This window comes from Taudactylus pleione, unplaced genomic scaffold (assembly GCF_031769625.1).
Source record: "Taudactylus pleione unplaced genomic scaffold, aTauple2 ptg000711l, whole genome shotgun sequence".
Lineage (NCBI taxonomy): Eukaryota > Metazoa > Chordata > Amphibia > Anura > Myobatrachidae > Taudactylus > Taudactylus pleione.
This window is the reverse complement of record NW_028285113.1, coordinates 5708937-5728016: the sequence shown is the minus strand read 5'-3', so window position 1 is coordinate 5728016 and position 19080 is coordinate 5708937. Positions and strand designations below refer to the sequence as shown.

General features: G+C 45.5%; 1 protein-coding gene and 1 pseudogene across 1 annotated transcript in view; one reads left to right on the top strand and one right to left on the bottom strand.

Annotated features, from left to right (window-relative positions):
- CEP126 (centrosomal protein 126) overlaps positions 1–19080 on the bottom strand; it is a 94857-nt gene that overhangs the window by 56234 nt on the left and 19543 nt on the right. The window lies entirely within an intron of this gene.
- Positions 1539–8455, top strand: LOC148477456 (kelch domain-containing protein 7B-like; annotated as a pseudogene).

Below are 19080 nucleotides of genomic sequence, written 5' to 3'. Positions count from 1 at the left end.
CAATTGCTCCCTGCAATGAATTCAGGATGTCCCTACTTCTAGTGCAACTTGCCACATACACCTCCCAGTTTATATCGGGTAGATTAAAATCTCCCATGATAATAACCTCTCCTTTTAATGCCATTTTAGTGATGTCCTGCAGTAGTTTATTGTCCAGTTCCTCTTCCTGACCTGGTGGTCTGTAGATCACCCCAATACGAAGAATCACTTTCTTCCCTGTTTCTATAGTCACCCAAAGGGACTCGGGCCCTGATTCAGAGCCGGACGTTCTGACAGAGCGCTCGCTCTGAATCAGGGCTGTCCTTCTCTTTTTTTAGAGCGGCCTCTTGGCCACTCGCATAGCTGTGGGTGACCACCCACAGCTATAGCGAGCGGCCAAAAAGATGATCGCGATGGTCAAGACCATCGCGACCATCGGGCTTGCGACGAGACCCTTGTGGTAGGGTCTCGTTGCTGCAAGTCCTGGAGTGCTTTTGGCTCTGACAGAGCCAAAAGCACTCCCACTGACATCACTTGTGATGTCAGTGGGGCCGGCCCTAGACGGTAGGCGTTCCCATGGGAATGCCTCCGTCTGGGCAGCCACGCCCCTGGCACGCCCACCAAAGGGGGCATGCTGTCACTCACCATTGACAGCACGCCCCCTTTGGTACGAGACCCATAGCGACGGCTTGGCCGGGTCCGTCGTGCGCATGTGCACTGGGCCAACATCGACCCGCTTGCGAGCGCTCAGTGCTCGCAAGCGGGTCTGAATCAGGCCCTCGATTTTCTCTTCAATACTATGTATTAACCTAGTATTTATGCTTTCCTTGACATACATTGCTACTCCTCCACCTATTCTTCCTATTCTGTCCTTCCTCCGCCTATTCTTCCCATTCTGTCTGTGTATATACTTATATTCACATATTTATATATGTGAGAGTTATGGCACTTCATGAATAACAATTGGCAGGCAGCAGTACAATGTGCAAACAAGTGATAAGTGATCAAATCCAACTATCCCTTCATGGGGTAAAACGTCCCTTTTCAATGCCTTCTTTTCTAAATACTATATATCAATCAATCAATCAATCATTCTATATAACATTGTTTTACTATAGCTCCACCCCCAGTAGCTCCATCCTGAACCTATTTTTTCTGAAAAATAGCCCTGTATATATATATATATATATATATATATATATATATATATTATATATATACACACATACATACATACACATACACACAAAATCAGAAATCCACTGCACTCGCATTTCCCAGGACTGGGGTGCAAGTGGCTTGTAACCACATTGCTTAAATAAATAAAAACAGAAAACTCAGCACTCACCATTGTTAAATATAAATACTCACAATAATAAATAAATAATGGGGTTTTGGTTCATGGACTGATCAATGCGTTTAAGCCTGCAGCCCACATCACGGGACCCCATTTCTCTGCAGGTCCTACACTATATATCATACTTATGGAAACCTGGTAGCTGCTATCACAGAGTTCAAACTGACAATATGTTAACTGGTTTAAAGCTTACCTGCCAGTTATGGCTTTTAAAGGCAACACAGTCACCACATAGCTTCTATCACGCTTAGCTAGCGACCAGGAGGCCGCACTTCAAAACCCAAGCGGCCGTCCACATGCAGAGCGACCGCTCGCATTTTCCGAGCGCCTCTGAATGAGGGCCATTGTGTGCAGTAATACCCAATGCCGATATAGTGGAGAATCCAGAGCTTCCCATTCCAAAGCGCTTCCAGTGTAGAGAAGGAGCAGAGAGATTTCACCTGACACTGGGAAGCTGCCTACCACTGTTACAGTCGGCAAGAAATAACCGTGTGCCAGGACTTCTACAAGAAATTACACCGTACTTAGTGGCAACTACCTGAATGTGCTGAAAGACTCTGCCATTTATGGATGCTTGACTGGCTCAGAGAGAAAGCTGATTCTCCAGATGAGAATGACGTGAACCATTTCGCTGTGTAAAGTTGAGGCGAGGAGAACATCTGACCTGAGTACAGACATCGAGTGTACAGCGCAGGCAGATCAATCTCAGGACAGAGCTCAACTATACTCCCTGAGTATGGAAACAAACAGCTGGAAAATGATGACTACCATCCCAGAGGAAGCCTGCCTGATAGGGTGCAGCATCTGCTCTCTCTTATAACTACCTGTTTGTTGCAGGAGGCGTACAAAATACCAATGAGGGCACAGTATACTCTAACAAATTCATGTGTTACAACTAGGGGTGTGCACCGGCCACTTTTCGTGTTTTGTGTTTTGGTTTTGGATCTGGATCTTTCTTCGTGTTTTGGATCTGGATTGGTTTTGCCAAAACCACCCTTCCGTGTTTTGGGTTCTGGGTTTTGTGTTTTGGATCTGTATTTTTTTGAAAAAAAGCATAAAAACAGCTAAAATCACAGAATTTGTGGGTTTTTCTGCTCCTATGCTATTATTAACCTCAATAACCTTAATTTCCACTCATTTCCAGTCTATTCTGAACACCTCACAATAGTGTTTTTATGTCCAAAAGGTTGCATCGAGGTAGCTGGATGACTATGCTAAGCGATACGAGTGGGCAGCACAAACACGTGGCCCATCTAGGAGTGACACTGCAGTGGCAGACAGGATGGCAGTTTGAAAAACTAAGCCCCAAACAGTACATAATGCAAAGAAAAAAAAGAGGTGCAAGATGGAATTGTCCGTGGGCCCTCCCACCCACCCTTATGTTGTATAAACAGGACATGCACACTTTAACAAACCAATCATTTCAGCGCCAGGGTCTGCCACACGACTGTGGCTGAAATGATTGGTTTGTTTGGGCCCCCACAAAACAAGCTGGCAATTAATCTGTCCCTGCACAAACTGGCTCTACGGATTAAAGATGTCGTCCTCATCCTCCGATTCCTCACCCTCTTCAGTGTTGTGTACATCCTCATCCTCACAGAATATTAACTCGTACCTGCTGGAATCCACCACCACAGGTCCCTCTGTACGTTCTGGAGGCTGGTCTCCCTGGAAGAGTTGATAATTCATTTTTATGAACATCATCTTCTCCACATTTTGTGGAAGCAACCTCCTACGCCTTTCGCTGACAAGGTTCCCGGCTGCACTAAACACTCTTTCGGAGTACACACTGGAGGGGGGGCAACTCAGGTAAAATAGAGCCAGTTTGTACAGGGGCCTCCAAATTGCCTCTTTTTCCTGCCAGTACAGGTACGGACTGTCTAACATGCCTACTTGGATGCTGTCACCGATGTAATCCTCCACCAGTCTGTCAATGGTGACAGTATCATATGCAGTGACAGTAGACATGTCAGTAATTGTTGCCAGGTCCTTCAGTCCGGACTAGATGTCCAAACTTGGTCCTGCCTGCCGTGCATCACTGCCAGCGGGTTGCTTAGGATACCTAAGTTTTTTCCTGGCAGCCCCAGTTGCGGGAGAAAATGAAGAAGGAGCTGTTGACGTGTCACGTTCCGCTTCAGCTGACAGTGTTTTCACCAGCAGGTCTTTGCACCTCTGCAGGCTTGTGTCGGCCGGAAAGAGAGACACGACATAGACTTTAAACCTAGGATCGAGCATGGTGGTCAAAATGTAGTGGTCTGATTTCAACAGACTGACAACCCTGGAATCCTGGCAAAGCGAATGAAGGGCTTCATCCACAAGTCCCACATGCCGAGCGGAATCGCTCCGTCTTAGCTCCTCCTTCACTTTCTCCAGCTGCTTCTGCAAAAGCCTGATGAGGGGAATGACCTGACTCAAGCTGGCAGTGTCTGAACTGACTTGACGTGTGGCAAGTTTGAAGGGCTGGAGAACCTTGCACAACACGGAAATCATTCTCCACTGCGCTTGAGTCAGGTGCATACCCCCTCCTTTGCCTATGTCATAGGTGGATGAATAGGCTTGAATGGCCTTTTGCTGCTCCTCCATCCTCTGAAGCATATAGAGGGTTGAGTTCCACCACGTCACAACCTCTTGCTTCAGGTGATGGCGGGGCAGGTTCAAGAGTGTTTGCTGGCGCTCCAGTCTTCGGCACGCAGTCGCTGAATGGCGAAAGTGGCCAGAAATTTTTCGGGCCACCCAAAGCGTCTCCTGCACGCCCCTGTCGCTTTTCGGAAAATTCTGCACCACCAAGTTTATTGTGTGAGCAAAACATGGGACATGCTGGAATTTGTCCAGATGTAATGCCCGCACAATATTGGTGGCGTTGTCAGATATCACAAATCCCCAGGAGAGTCTAAGTGGGGTAAGCCACTGGGCGATGATTTCCCTCAGTTTCTCTAAGAGGTTGTCGGCGGTGTGCCTCTTGCTGAAACCGGTGATACACAGCGTAGCCTGCCTTGGAACAAGCTGGCGTTTCTGAGATGCTGCTACTGGTGACGCTGCTGTTGTTGCTGCGTAAGGTGATACATCTACCCAGTGGGCTGTCACAGTCATATAGTCCTTAGTCTGCCCTGTTACACTTGTCCACATGTCCGTGGTTAAGTGGACATTGGGTACAACCGCATTTTTCAGGACACTGAGGACTCTTTTTCTGACGTTTCTGTACAGTCTTGGTATCGCCTGCCTAGTGAAGTGGAATCTAGACGGGATTTGGAACCGGGGACACACTACCTCCATCAATTGTCTAAATCCCACTGCACCAATTGTGGATACCGGACGCACGTCTAACACCAACATAGCAGTCAAGGCCTCAGTTATACGTTTTGCTTCAGGATGACTGCTGTCGTACTTCATCCTCCTCGCTAAGGACTGTTGGAGGGTCAATTGTTTAGTAAAAGTAGTGGTGTTCCTACTTCCTCTCTGGGATGATGAACGACTCCCAGCAGCAGCAACAGCAGCAGCGGCAGCAGGAGGCGTAGCAATGCAAGATCCTCCGGAGGAATCCAGGATAGGAGAGTCAGTCATGCCAGTGATATGGCTTGTAGGACTACTTCCGATCCTGACTAAGGAGGAAATTGACGAGGAGGGACTTGCCGGTGTGGTTTGCAGGCGCTTGGATAAAACAGGACAACGGATTTAGGTGTCCCTGGACTGCTTACAGTCTTAGCCAAAGTTTCTGAACTTGACAGCAACTTTTTATGAACGCGCTGCAGGTGCCATATAAGGGAGGATGTTCCTAGGTGGTTATCGTCCCTACCCCTACTTATTTCACCTTTACATATGGTAGCGTTCCCGCTAGGCTGTTTTAGCGGGGCGCGGCGCCCTGCCCTCCTTCTGGAGAGCAAAAAGCACCCTGCCTCCAGGAGGAGGGGAAAAAGCGCCCTGCCCTAACAGCCTGCGGGAGCTGTTCTCACCCGCGGGACGCAGTGTCCCGTGGGTGGACAAACATGCGGTGACCCGGTCACCGCCGGAGAATAGACGCCGGGCGCATGCGCCCGGCATCTATTCTCCCTTTCTGCAGCGTTTGGGGGCTGCCCGGCATGTCCGTAAGCGCCGGGCACGCCCCCAAGTATGACAAAAAGGGGACGCGTCTTATAGACACACACCCTTTTCATAACCACGCCCCCTTTTCGGACGCTCCGGCGCCCTGCCTGCCGGGAGGAGGGCTTCCATCGTCATGTGAAGCTGAACTACTAGTCATGAACATAGGGAAAGACCTTAGCCGTTCCTTGCCACTCCGTGTCGTAAATGGCATATTGGCATGTTTACGTTTCTCTTCAGATGATTTAAATGTTTTTTTCAAGGTCATTTTCCTGTACTTTGTCATTTGGGATTATATGTGCCCTCTACTATGACATTGGGCATCGGCCTTGGCAGACGATGTTGATAGCATGTTATCGTATTGTATGTCATGACTAGTGGCAGCAGCTTCAGCACTAGGAGGAAGTGGTTCTTGATCTCTCCCTATTTTATTTTTATCGGAGAAAGTTTGGTCCTCCATTTATGTTATATTGATATATATGTGCGGCTAAGGCGCACACAAACACAGAAAATAATTTTTTATTTTTGTTGGAGACTAGTGCACTTTGGGGGTTATTCAGACCCGCTCGCGAGCGCAGGACGCTCGCAAGCAGGTCGATGTTCCCCCACTGCGCATACGCACGACGGAGGGAGCTCCGTCGTGCGCATGCGCGAGACCCTGCGAGCGACGGGCTCTCCATCGCTCCGGGTCTCGCACTCCAGGGCTTGCGGCAGCGAGGCCCTACCGTAGGGTCTCCATCGCAAGCCCGATGGTCGCGATGGTCAAGACCATCGCGACCATCATCATGGACGCTCGCATATGCTGTGGGCGGTCACCCACAGCTATGCGAGCGGCCAGGAGGCCGCTCCATTTTCATGAAGGAGGGCCCTGATTCAGAGCGAGCGCTCTGGTCAGAGCGTTCGGCTCTGAATCAGGCCCTTTGTGGGTTACACCACCCTTTAAGAAATGAGCCAGCCGGCTCTTTACTTATGGGACACAGGCGCACGCTTGGCGCTGCTCCTTTGTTGATGCACGTGCAGCTACAGCCCACACAATTCACAAAGACAGAAAAAAAAAATGTTTTTAATTCATTGTGGAGCGCACTTTGGGGTTTACACCACCCTTTAACAGACAGACGCACGCTTGGCGCTGCTGCTTTGAGGATGCACGTACAGTGCAGACAATTCACAAACACAGAAGAAAATGTTTTATTTTTGTTGGAGTGCACTTTGGGGGTTACAAAACCCTTTAACAGACAGACGCACGCTTGGCGCTGCTACTTTGTTGATGCACGTGCAGCCACAGTGCACAAAATTCACAAACACAGAAAATATTTTGTTATTTTGTTTGGAGTGCACTTTGGGGGTTACAGCACCCTTTAACGGTCAAGCCAGCCGGCCCTTTACTTATGACACAGGCGAACGCTTGGCAGCACGTGCGGCTACTGCGCACACAATTAACAAACTCAAAAAATATATATTTTTTTATTTTGTTTGGAGTGCACTTTGGGTGTTTCAGCACCCTTTAACGGTCAAGCCAGCCGGCCCTTTACCTATGACACAGGCACACGCTTGGCGCTACTTTGTTGATGCACGTGCGGCTACTGCTCACACAATTCACAAACACAAAAAAATATATTTTTTTATTTTGTTTGGAGTGCCCTTTGGGGGTTACAGCACCCTTTAACGGACAAGCCAGCCGGCCCTTTACTTATGGGACACAGGTGCACGCTTGGCGCTGCTCCTTTGTTGATGCACGTGCAGCCACAGTGCACACAATTCACAAACACAGAAAATATTTTTTAATTTTTTTTGGAGTGCACTTTGGGGGTTACAGCACCCTTTAACGGTCAAGCCAGCCGGCCCTTTACCTATGACACAGGCGCACGCTTGGCACTACTTTGTTGATGCACGTGCGGCTACTGCGCACACAATTCACAAACACAGAAAAAATATTTATTTTTTTTGCACTTGGGGGGAGCACCCCTGATGGACAGAGCACCCCCTGGACAACACTACAACACCCCTTTAGGACTGGGACACTGCACAGGACTTTGGAGTGGACACAGCCCCTACGGACAACAGCAGCACAGCACAACACAGCCAGCCCCTATGGACTTTGGAGGAGTGGACACAGCCCCTATGGACAACAGCAGCACTGCACAGCACTACACTACACAGCCCAGCCAGCCCTAACTCCTACCCTCCCTCTTCATTGTCCGCAGCCGAGTGAGAAAATGGCGCCGATGCGGGTACTTATATAGAATCCAAAACCCGCGAGACCCGGAAGGCGGGATGATGACGTTTTGCCTCGATTTCAGATCCGAGTCAGGCAGGAAAAGTCGAGCCTGACTCGGATCAGACTCGGATCGGGGGGGGGCTCGGGGGGGTTCGGATTTCAGAAATCCGAACCCGCTCATCCCTAGTTACAACCCCCTCATTGGTATATGGCGCCAACTTGCGCCAATGTTAGAGGCAGGATCCCATCTAAAGCTCATCCCACTTGACGGCTTCCTGTATGCCATAGGAGGAAAAGGCTCACATACTATGGAGAAGTACAATCCAAGGTCAGACACCTGGACCTTTGCAGCGCCCCTACCCAAAGGCTCATTTCCAGTATCTCATGAAGCTGCCACATGTGCAGGAAAGATATACATCAAAGGGAGAGATTTAGATTACTGTCTCTTCAAATACAAACCCAGCCGTGACCGGTGGACAAAACGTCATTATAATGCCTGCTGGTGCCGACCCTGTGACATGGTGGCCATTGGCCGCATTCTCTATAGCTTTGGCTTACGCCAGGACTGTGTCACCATCATCCAGTACAATACAGCAACCAAAAAGTGGTCGGAGTACAGATCAATGTTCCCGGGCAGCGAGGTTCCCTTTAGATGCGCAGCGCTGGATGGGACCATCTATTGCATCAACAGGGAGACAACCGCGCGCTTCTCAGTCATCAATGGAAAAGCTGCGTTCCAGTCAGCATATTTCAGCGCTGTACCTGCCCGTGGTATAGACTACCCTTGTCTCACTGCTTTACACCTGCGTGGGGTAATTACATAAACATCTCTGTAACATCTCTATAATATATCTATAACATCTCTATAATATATCTATAATATATCTATAACATCTCTATAATATATCTATAACATCTCTATAATATATCTATAACATCTCTATAATATATCTATAACATCTCTATAATATATCTATAATATATCTATAATATCTCTATAACATCTCTATAACATATCTATAACATCTCTATAATATATCTATAACAGCTATATAACATTTCTATAATATATCTATAACATCTCTATAACAGCTATATAACATTTCTATAATATATCTATAACATCTCTATAACAGCTATATAACATCTCTATAATATATCTATAACATCTCTATAATATATCTATAACATCTCTATAATATATCTATAACATCTCTATAATATATCTATAACATCTCTATAATATATCTATTACATCTCTATAACATCTCGATTAACATCTCTATAATATATCTATTACATCTCTATAACATCTCGATTAACATCTCTATAATATATCTATTACATCTCTATAACAGCTATATAATATCTCTATAACAGCTATATAACATCTTTATAACATCTCTATAATATATCTATTACATCTCTATAATATATCTATAACATCTCTATAATATATCTATAACATCTCTATAATATATCTATAACATCTCTATAACATCTCTATAACATCTCTATAATATATCTATAACATCTCTATAACATCTCTATAATATATCTATTACATCTCTATAACATCTCGATTAACATCTCTATAATATATCTATTACATCTCTATAACAGCTATATAACATCTTTATAACATCTCTATAACATCTCTATAAATTGTTGAATGACTTTTAACACCTTAATATCTTCAATAAAGTGAGCGCAAAAATTTGCGCTATGTTTTAACAACATTTTGGTTGCCCTTATTTCTTATAGTTGTGAAATTAAATCCTATTTATTGATCATTATGGGTTTATTGGTGCATACAATGGTGTGTTCCAACATACACAATCATTCATTTTAGTGATAGAGTCACAGAAGCTCCTAGGGGCGTAGTAGGTATTACCGCTGGCCGCATGGCCGGCCGTTCAAATCCCGACAGCAGCAGACCGACAAGGGTGAAAATCGTCAAATGGTAAGTATCGCTAACCCAATTCTACCCCCTAACCCTCCCTTAGGGATGCCTAACCCTAACCTCCCCCCCAAGTGTCTAACCCTAACACCCCCCTAAGTGCCTAAACCTAACCCCCCTTCCCCGCGGCCTAAACCTAAGTCTCCCAGGGGGATGCCTAATCCTGAGTCCCCCCGGGATTCCTAAAACCTAACCCTTCCCCCCCCGCGGCTGTCCGCGCCCGGCTTACCTTTGTTCTGTATGCTGGGTGTCGGTCTTCCGGTGTATGGATAATGACAGGCGTCGAGTTTTCGACGCCTGTCATTAGTACCATGCCGGGATTAGAGAGTCGGGAAGCCGGCGGTCGGCATTTAGACCGTCGGTTTCTTGACTATATCCCGCTCCTAGCTGTGGACAACTCTATATAGTTCATGTGTGGCCAGACAGCCTGCTCAGCCCACTACTGCCTCATGTGGTCAAAATTAATATAAGGGATGTTTTAACTTTGTACAATTGTGGTTTCTTTCCCATTATTTTACTTCCTAAAAGTTTTAGTGATAGTCCCGTAATGTATAATTACTCTTCTCAGCTTTTCTGCAGCAAACCCTCATCACAGAGTTGCCAAATTATTGCAACACAGTAATACAGTGACAGCGGTATTCAATTTAATCAGGGCCACCAATAGCTGAACGGGGCCTAGGTACTGGGGGGGGGAATTTGTGGTCAAATATGGGAGACGTGGCTACGTCCCATATGGAACAAAAACAATATACAGCGCTGCTCGCTGCTGTACCACTCAGCAACTCACCTGGGCCGCAGCCGCCAGGAGGCCGAGTATGTAAATCCCACGATCGCATGGCATAACATCAGGACACCCACTATGCCTTATAGTGTGCGGCGGCAGTGCGATCGCAAGCCAGTCTAATGCCACCCACTTTCCCCTCGCAGCATACGTCATCTCCAGGAAGTGTATTTAACAATCGGTAACATCGAGAACCATCGGAGGCATACGCAGTGCTTGTGGTTGACCCTACCCTACCAGAAGCACTGCGAGTGCTTCAATGTTTAAACATGCCAGGTGACGTGTACAATGACGCAGCCTTGTAATTATGGACGCCCATAAAACAGCGTTTTGATGCTCAGACACGCTTGCGTTCGCACCACCACTCCCCCTGTTTTCCTGGACCTTCCCCTGTCACCACCCACAAACGGCACATTCTGTCACTCAAACTAGCGGGCAGTCTGTGTATTCCCGAGCGATCGCTTCCCGATTGCTATGACTGGCTCGCGCATGCGCATTTTGCCACATACGCATGCACAGACAGGTGACAATCGGCCAGCAGCGTGCGAACGGGTCTGAATTGGGCCCTCAGTTCCTAAACATCTCATTAACTTTGATGTAATGTCCTGGGCCAAAATGGATTTTCAATAAGATAAGTTTTATATTTAAGGCCCTTTCCAGTGTCTTCTTCTGTAAATACTATATTTTATTTATATATATATATATATATATATATATAATCCACGGAGAGATAGCGGCACTCAGGAGTCTTCACGATAAGGTGAAACAATGTGTTTATTTCAACTTATCGTGAAGACTCCTGAGTGCCGCTATCTCTCCTTGGATTGTATCTCATTGGCTCCACATTTATTGTGCAGCAGGACAACGACCCCAAACATACAGACAATAATGTTATTAAGAACTATCTTCAGCGTAAAGCAGAACAAGGAGTCCTGGAAGTGATGATATGGCCCCCACAGAGCCCTGATCTCACCATGATCGAGCCTGTCTGGGATCACATGAAGAGACACAAGGATCTGAGCAAGCCTACATCTACAGAAGATCTCTGGGTAGTTCTGCAAGATGTCTGGAACAACCTCCCTGCCGAGTTCCTTCAAAAACTGTGTGCAAGTGTACCTAGAACAGTGATTCCCAACCTCAGTCCTCAAGGCATCAAGGCACGCTAACAGTCCTGGTTTTAGTGATATCCATGCTAAAGCACAGATGGTTAAATCAAAATAACCGAGGTACTAATTAAGTCACCTGTGCTCAACTATGGCTATCCTTAAAACCTGGACTGTTAGTGTGCCTTGAAGACCGTGGTTGGGAACCCCTGACCTAGAAGAAGGCAAAGGGTGGTCACACCAAATATTGATTTGATTTAGAATTCTCTTCTGCTCATTCACTTTCCGTTTTGATAATTGATAAAAATAAACTATTAACACTTCTATTTTTTAAAGCATTCTTACTTTGCAGCACTTTTTTCACACCTGCCTAAAACTTTTGCACAGTACTGTATAATACACACACACACGTTATTCACGACTATTATGTCCCAGGGCTAAAATTAGGCGACTCTTATAGAATTGTGTCATATTGGCCTCACCCCCTCCCTACAAACCTGCGGTTCTGTATCACCATCCTGGTCACTTCACTAATAATTGAGAGATCTACCCACTTTTATGGGGGACTACCCAAAATATTGGAAGACTCACATACCTTCTTGTAGACTAGGTATGACACACAGATATATATTTACACATATCTAAACATATCTCTATATATACATCTCTCTCAAGATATATATATATATATATATATATATATATATATACATATACACACCACATACAAGAACCGGCACTCTGCTGGCAGCTGGCACCAACTGGAACTGGCTGGGGCGCCTTCCTCTATGGGGACCAGATGACCATACGTACTTCAAAAATTAACAAACAGGTGGTCATCATGAATGAAGGGGTGAAAGGCCCCGAAACGTTGACTGTTTAATACACTCGTCTGTTACACTAGCCTGGGAGTGCCGCCTGTTTGTTCATTTTTGATATATATATATATATATATATATATATATACACACACACACACATACATATTGAGGTAATAGTTTAAGAGAGGTCAGATTACAACTGATGCAGGTCTGGGCATTTCCAAGACATCACAGTACGGTGACGCCACCTACCATTACCTTTAATACTGCTATCCCATGACTTTTGGCACATTAGTGTATGTTATCAGGCCACCCTTGGATCCACCCCACCTGCCGCTCTGTTCGGCCCCCTCTCTATCCGTTGCTCTGACACCCACTCTGCTTCTCCTTCCCGCCCCGCTCCTGTCACCCCCCTACACTCGGCACGTTATAATCCCTCAGCGCAGCTAGGACATATGCTTAGTGACAGTACCAGACAGAAGCAGCCGCGGATTATGTACATAAATACCAAGGAGTGGTGCATACAATGAGCAATTACAATGTGACTCAGTAAAAGTGCTGAAAAAATATTTCTCCTGCAATTAACGGTCTATAATTATATTTACAAACCCGGTTCTAGTCCTGTAACTGATATGACAGCCCTAAGTGTTTGTTCTATGAAACGCCTGCAGCTAAAATCCTAATGGAAGAAAATGACATCTGTAACCAAACATGACTTACACTATAACACAACTATCACAGGGAGGATTACTAAAGGTTCGGAGATTAGTCACGTGCACGCCATGTTCTGAGTAATGTGTCACCGCGCAGTCTAGTTTCTAAACAAATACAAACAAGCATTTGCTTTAACTGTATGAGGCATTTATTGTATAAAGTTAAGTACTCCAACTACTATTTCCTGGTAACACGGGGGGAGATATTTCACATCTTGCAAAGAGGACAAGTGGAGACGTTGCTCGTAGCAATGACACATGGGCCTCAGGGGGGGAATTCCAGGAACAGGTAACCTCTCTGGGACACTTATTTCACCTTCCAGGCACACTTTATACAGGAAAGCACATATGAAGGCACATTAGTACCTATATAATAAATATATACAATACAGTAGTGTAAGATCTCACTTCCCTCATGTGCTATCACTCCCTCACTTGTACCATCCTCCCCTCCCCAATACCAACAATGGCACCGGACCTTTGGGCTCTGCCAGCGGTGCTTTGTGGGTATTATGACTGCTAATGAAGCAATCTACTATATAAAAGCGAAAATGTGTCCTTCTGTCTTTCTATACAAATCCACAGTTTACAAGCCACGATCGTGAAATTTTACATACGAGCGTATTAAAATACGGCGGAGGCAACAAAAAAAATTTGAAATCGAAATTACTGTTAATTTTTAATTAATGAAAAACCACAATTTTTGCATAGTATTCGCCCTCTATCGGTCAGGTACGGAATTAGAAAAGGATTTAGCTTATCTACTATTTATTCTTTTCTATCTTCTCTACTAAATCGAAATTAATTACTGTTAATTTTTAATTAAAAACCACAATTTTTGCATAGCACTCGCCCTCTACAGGTCAGGTACGAAATTAGAAAAGGATTTAGCATATCTACTATTTTTTGGTATCTATCTTCTCTACTATATAAAAGCGAAAATTTGTCCTTCTGTCTTTCTCTACAAATCCACAGTTTACAAGAGAAGATCGTAAAATTTTACATACAAGCTTATTAAAACACGGTGGAGGCAACTAAAAAATTTTGAAATGGAAATTACTTACTGTTGATTTTTAATTAATTAAAAAATAAAATTTTTGCTGGATGCTCATTGTGGGGCCTCATGGCATATGGGTAGGGCCTCGGAGCAAGCGTTTTGTGTTGTCATGTTTTGTCATGTTCTTAATGTTTATTATCGAAGAGAGCTTTGCCAGCATTCTCAGCTCTCTGACTATACCAAATTACGCAACAACATTCACTTCTTTCTTCCAATTGTGTCAAAATGATGACTTTGCAAGGACCCTGCTGTACTGTGAGCTGCCAAAATATTACACATGGAATGTTTCTCCCAAAGTTTTTCTGCGCAGAAAACAGGGAGTCGCTGTAGATGGTCATCCTGGTATCAGAGCAACAGAAGCTCTTGGCCGTGTTTACACTGTATATCCTACAAATTTTGAATGCTTCTATCTCCAAAGTTTGATTACACCGTTACAGGTGCTACTTCCTTCGAAGACCTTAGTACTGTTAATGGAGAAGTTTGTCACACTTTTTGTGAGGCCTGCCTAAGGAGAGGTTTGTTGGAGGATGATGTGTAAACAAACATTCTTAAAATCTTGGGCAATGCCGGGTACTCCAGCTAGTGGTTATATAGTTTCCATGTTCTGCAGAGTTATGTACTGTAAGGGGTAAATTTACTAAGAATCGTGTCTGGCCGAGATTAAACACGATGGGTGCAGCTGGGATACATCAGAGTTTTTCCCAATCAAATACTCAAATTTACTGAATTGTGTTTGTCAGTGTTGTATGGAATCGTGTTTGATCGTGTCTGATCGAGTTCAGTCGTATTGGGCTGAAATGAACAGACCTGCTTGTGAGCAGCGTGTTCTGAAAAAGCTCTGTACAGATCAGTGTGATTTGTGCAGTGCTTCTGTGCTATAGGTGTATTAAAGGGTCAGAAATTCAGAACAAAATGGCGTGGGGTCCCCACCCCCAAAAAGCATAACCAGCCCTGGACCTCTGTGCTCATTTTTGTACAGGAAAATCGGGGTGGGAACCAGCATGGGGTTCCCACTATTTTCCGGTAGCCAGCACCGGGCTGAACTAGTTGGGGTGGTAATGCCATAGCAGGGAGACACACAGAGTGGGGTCCTCCTGCCAAAGCACTCACCAGCCCCAAACTGGTCAGCCCAGGACTGGCCATCTTGGAAAGTGGGGACCACAAAATAAAATGCAGTCTCCGCCCATGCCCCTCTAGCAGACAGCGCATGGAGTAGACTCTGACTCTATGGGGATCTCCGGGCAAATGGTGCAGCGGCCATTTTCCCAGTGATTTTTAGTACTGTATATGCGCAAATCAATGTACCGTTTTCCAGGTGATTTGTGCCGCATTGCTGACGGTGGACTCTATAGAGGTAAGTATTAAACAACATGGGTTCACGATGTGCAGTGTGGACCCCCCTGGACCCATACACCCTGCACCCATTACAAATACACCACTGCTTGTGCACCAACATGCAAAAACAATATATCACTTTGTGGTACAAGACTATTCACAATTAGAAAAAAGACATAAAATGGAGGTTCCCCCACTTAGCACTTGTTCATCTTCCTGCCCTGAGCACAGAAAATCAGACACTTCCTGGGCAGTTAGATTACTAAGCCTCCTCGCAGGCTCTCATCTCCCATCAGAGTCTATTGTGCAATAGGGTCCCTTTTATTGTGTTTCTAAGTAGCACTTTGGTAAAACACAGAACACTCTCATCCTTACCAAATGTGCCTAAAATACCCTGAACTTGTATACGTACTGTAAATGTGCAAACTGATATGTTCCGGTCAGGCCATTCGGTGGCAAATGGGGGCATTTTGCCTTGTGCATCCACTGTGCTCTGTAAATGAGGGCCGCAGTTGTCTTTAGCTGTAATTACACCTCCCCAGTTCTTTCTCTTCCACCTTTTCTTGTCATATTTTTGGAGAAGCAGCTTCAGCCAGGTGAGTCCACAGAAGGATATACAGCGGTGTCAATACGCCATGTGGCGCAAGGCCAAAAAGTGGGACTGTCCGGCTGAAATCGGGACAGATAGGAGGTATGTTTGTACAGTAGTTATTCCATCCTTCAAAGCTTGTTATACCCATGTGATAAGTAATTTGGTAGATAAATTTGGTAGATTATAAAAGGGATTAAATTAAACAAAGCATTTTTCCTATAACTATTGCCAGGGCCGTAACTAGGGTGGTGCAACCAGTGCCATGGCACAGGGCACTGCAGGGCAGGGGGTGCTGTTTGTGCCTGTCAACGTTCCTGTTTATTATCATTCTCACTTGTAGCTTCCACTTCTGCTATCCCTAGCATCTCCTGGCCTCTCCTATCTGTTCCCTGGCCCTTCCCCCTGAAGCCGTGGCCCTTTTTCAGGTGCACTATCTAATGTTCCTAGTAAAAAATTAGGGGGGGGGGGCAATTCTCTTTCTGGCACAGGGCACCAAGAGGTCTAGGTACGGCTCTGACTATTGCTATAGCGATAGTGACAGATCTGCTTGGCATGGGGAAGCTTTTGCCAAGGATAACAGCCATTGATAGAGGCATCGTTTTCGCAGGAGACAGGGCTTTTCTCTTACTAATATACCCATCATACTGAATTTACCGATACAGGTGCTATGTAGTTTTTATTTTAGGTTCTCTATGGAGAGAATGTGCAGTACTAATAGTTTGTGCATTATCTACAACTGAGTGTCACGAAAATACCCATTAATACCAAATGAGAGATAAGAATGAGCTGCGAATAGGAGACTGTTATGTTACAGTGTAGGTTTCAGCATCTGCAGACTAATGAATGGGCTGTACTTTCTAAATGCATTAGTGTAACAATAGGCTGTGCTAGATACTTTACCTTCCTACAGTAACCCCTAACCTAGAAATGCCCCAGCATTGCCGACAGAACAACAAAATCATTACGTGCTAAATCATACATTATAAACGCCAATTACTGCATATAAACGTCCAATCTACATCAACTTCGGTGTAGATTGCACTAAACTTCCGTAAGTCATATGTAGGTTACTGTACTTACCTAATGAGAGTGTGAGAATACAGAACTTATAACTCGGGGCCTGATTCACCAAGGATCGTAAATGCAAAGCTGTACACAGGTTATAGATATTTGATGTATGCACGCAGGCAGCTTTGCAATTGCGATCCTTGCAGATATAGTAATGCAGCCGGTCGTTGCAGTTTAGAGGAAAAGGCCAGGTTATCTGCATCAGCCGATGGAGATGGGAAAATGGCGGTGCACCGGTCAACGCCAGTGAATGGATGTGGCATCCATTCACGGTGACCGCAGCGCTTGGAGGCTGCCCGCTATGTCCGTAAGTGCTGGGCACGCCCCCAAGAGTGACGAAAAGGGAACGCGTCTTAAAGACATGCCCTCTTTTCAGTGGTCACGCCCCTTTTCGGCAGACGGGTTACCCTTGGTCTAGGTTCGGCGCCCTGCCTGCCGCCAGACCTAAAGTGAACAATATAAAACAATACATAGTGCAAAATTGGGTCTGATTCAGAGATGTGCGCAATGCCGATATTTAGGGAGCTGAGCGATTATCGGTAAGCTGCGCATGTGTCTAAGTTACACAGTGCATACATGAAGGTACATTACCGTAGTCAGTCGCTATGACTGGTTACTCGCAGTGTGACAGACAGTCAGGGAGCATTTGAGGGAGGTAACAGACAGTTGCGTCAAAGAACGCCGGCGTGTCGGGACCATTTCTGGGGTGTGTCACATCCTGCGTCTGCGATCCCATATGCAAGACAAATGTCTCCGGCGTCTCAGTTCCTTCGGCCATTCTGGGGAGCCCTAGGGTTATTCAGAACTGTGATATTGGTTGTTGGTTTTACGAAGCCGCAGGTGGGCGTTACACTAATCTCACGGGGCCTGCGCCAACTGTATATTTACACTTAGCAGCTGCGTACAAAGACGCCATCCGAATCAGCCACATTACCGCCACCGCTGCTCTGTGACAGTGTCCCCCGACCCCCCAAAACTGTTCTTTATAAATACATACATGTAATTCATGCAGTGTGGCCCCAGCACACTGTGACAGTGATGTGTCTTATTCCTCTGTACGTATCAACAATGGGGATACTAAAAAGAACAAGTGGAGAAGTTTCCCATAGCAACCCATCAGCTCATACTGTACCTATCATTTTATAACATGTACCAGCTAAATGCTGATGGGATGCTATGGGCAACTTCTCAACTTGTCCTCTTCTTTAGCCTATAGGAGGCCTGATACATCTTCCCCAAGATCTGAGGACGACCTGTTCTTGTAGCACGTTATAGTTTTCATGCCAAGAAATTGTGACTGACTGACCATGCACATGACTGACAGAGCGGATTAATTATAAGTCATGGGGGGGTAGGTAAAGAGGCATACATATCATATACAAAGATAAACACAAGATACCGGTAAGAGAGCAAATCCCTGCCAGGGCGCACACCTGAGACTACTAATTCATAGCAGTGTGACAAAGACATACATTAGTCAGAGTGATAACAGACTGCTGGGGTGACCTGCAGCCAGCAACTGAGCAAGGAAATATTGTTATTTGTACAATGCAGCATCAGAGACCAGAGAACCACAACATAAAGTACAATCTTATTCCAGTAACATCCCCCCTGCCTATGGTGGTTAGTCCTATTTGTACATGAGATGATCCTTACTGTTGACATGGATGATCCTTACTGTTGACATGGAAGAAGATACATTTATTTATTACGTTATATAATATATATATATATATATATATATATAGCGCACACGGTATGAAGCACTTTACAGAGAATACTTAGTCATTCACATCAGTCTCTGGGCTTGAATCAGGGCGGGCGTTTGTTTTTTTAGATGCGGCCACTTGGCCGCTCGCATAGCTGTGGGTTACTATCGGGCTTGCAACGAGACCCTTGTGGTAGGGTCTCGTGGCCGCAAGCCCCAGAGAGCTTTCGGCTCAAACAGAGCCGGAAGCTCTCTCACTGATATCACTGGTGATGTCAGTGAGGCCGCCCACAAACGGCAGGCGTTTGCTT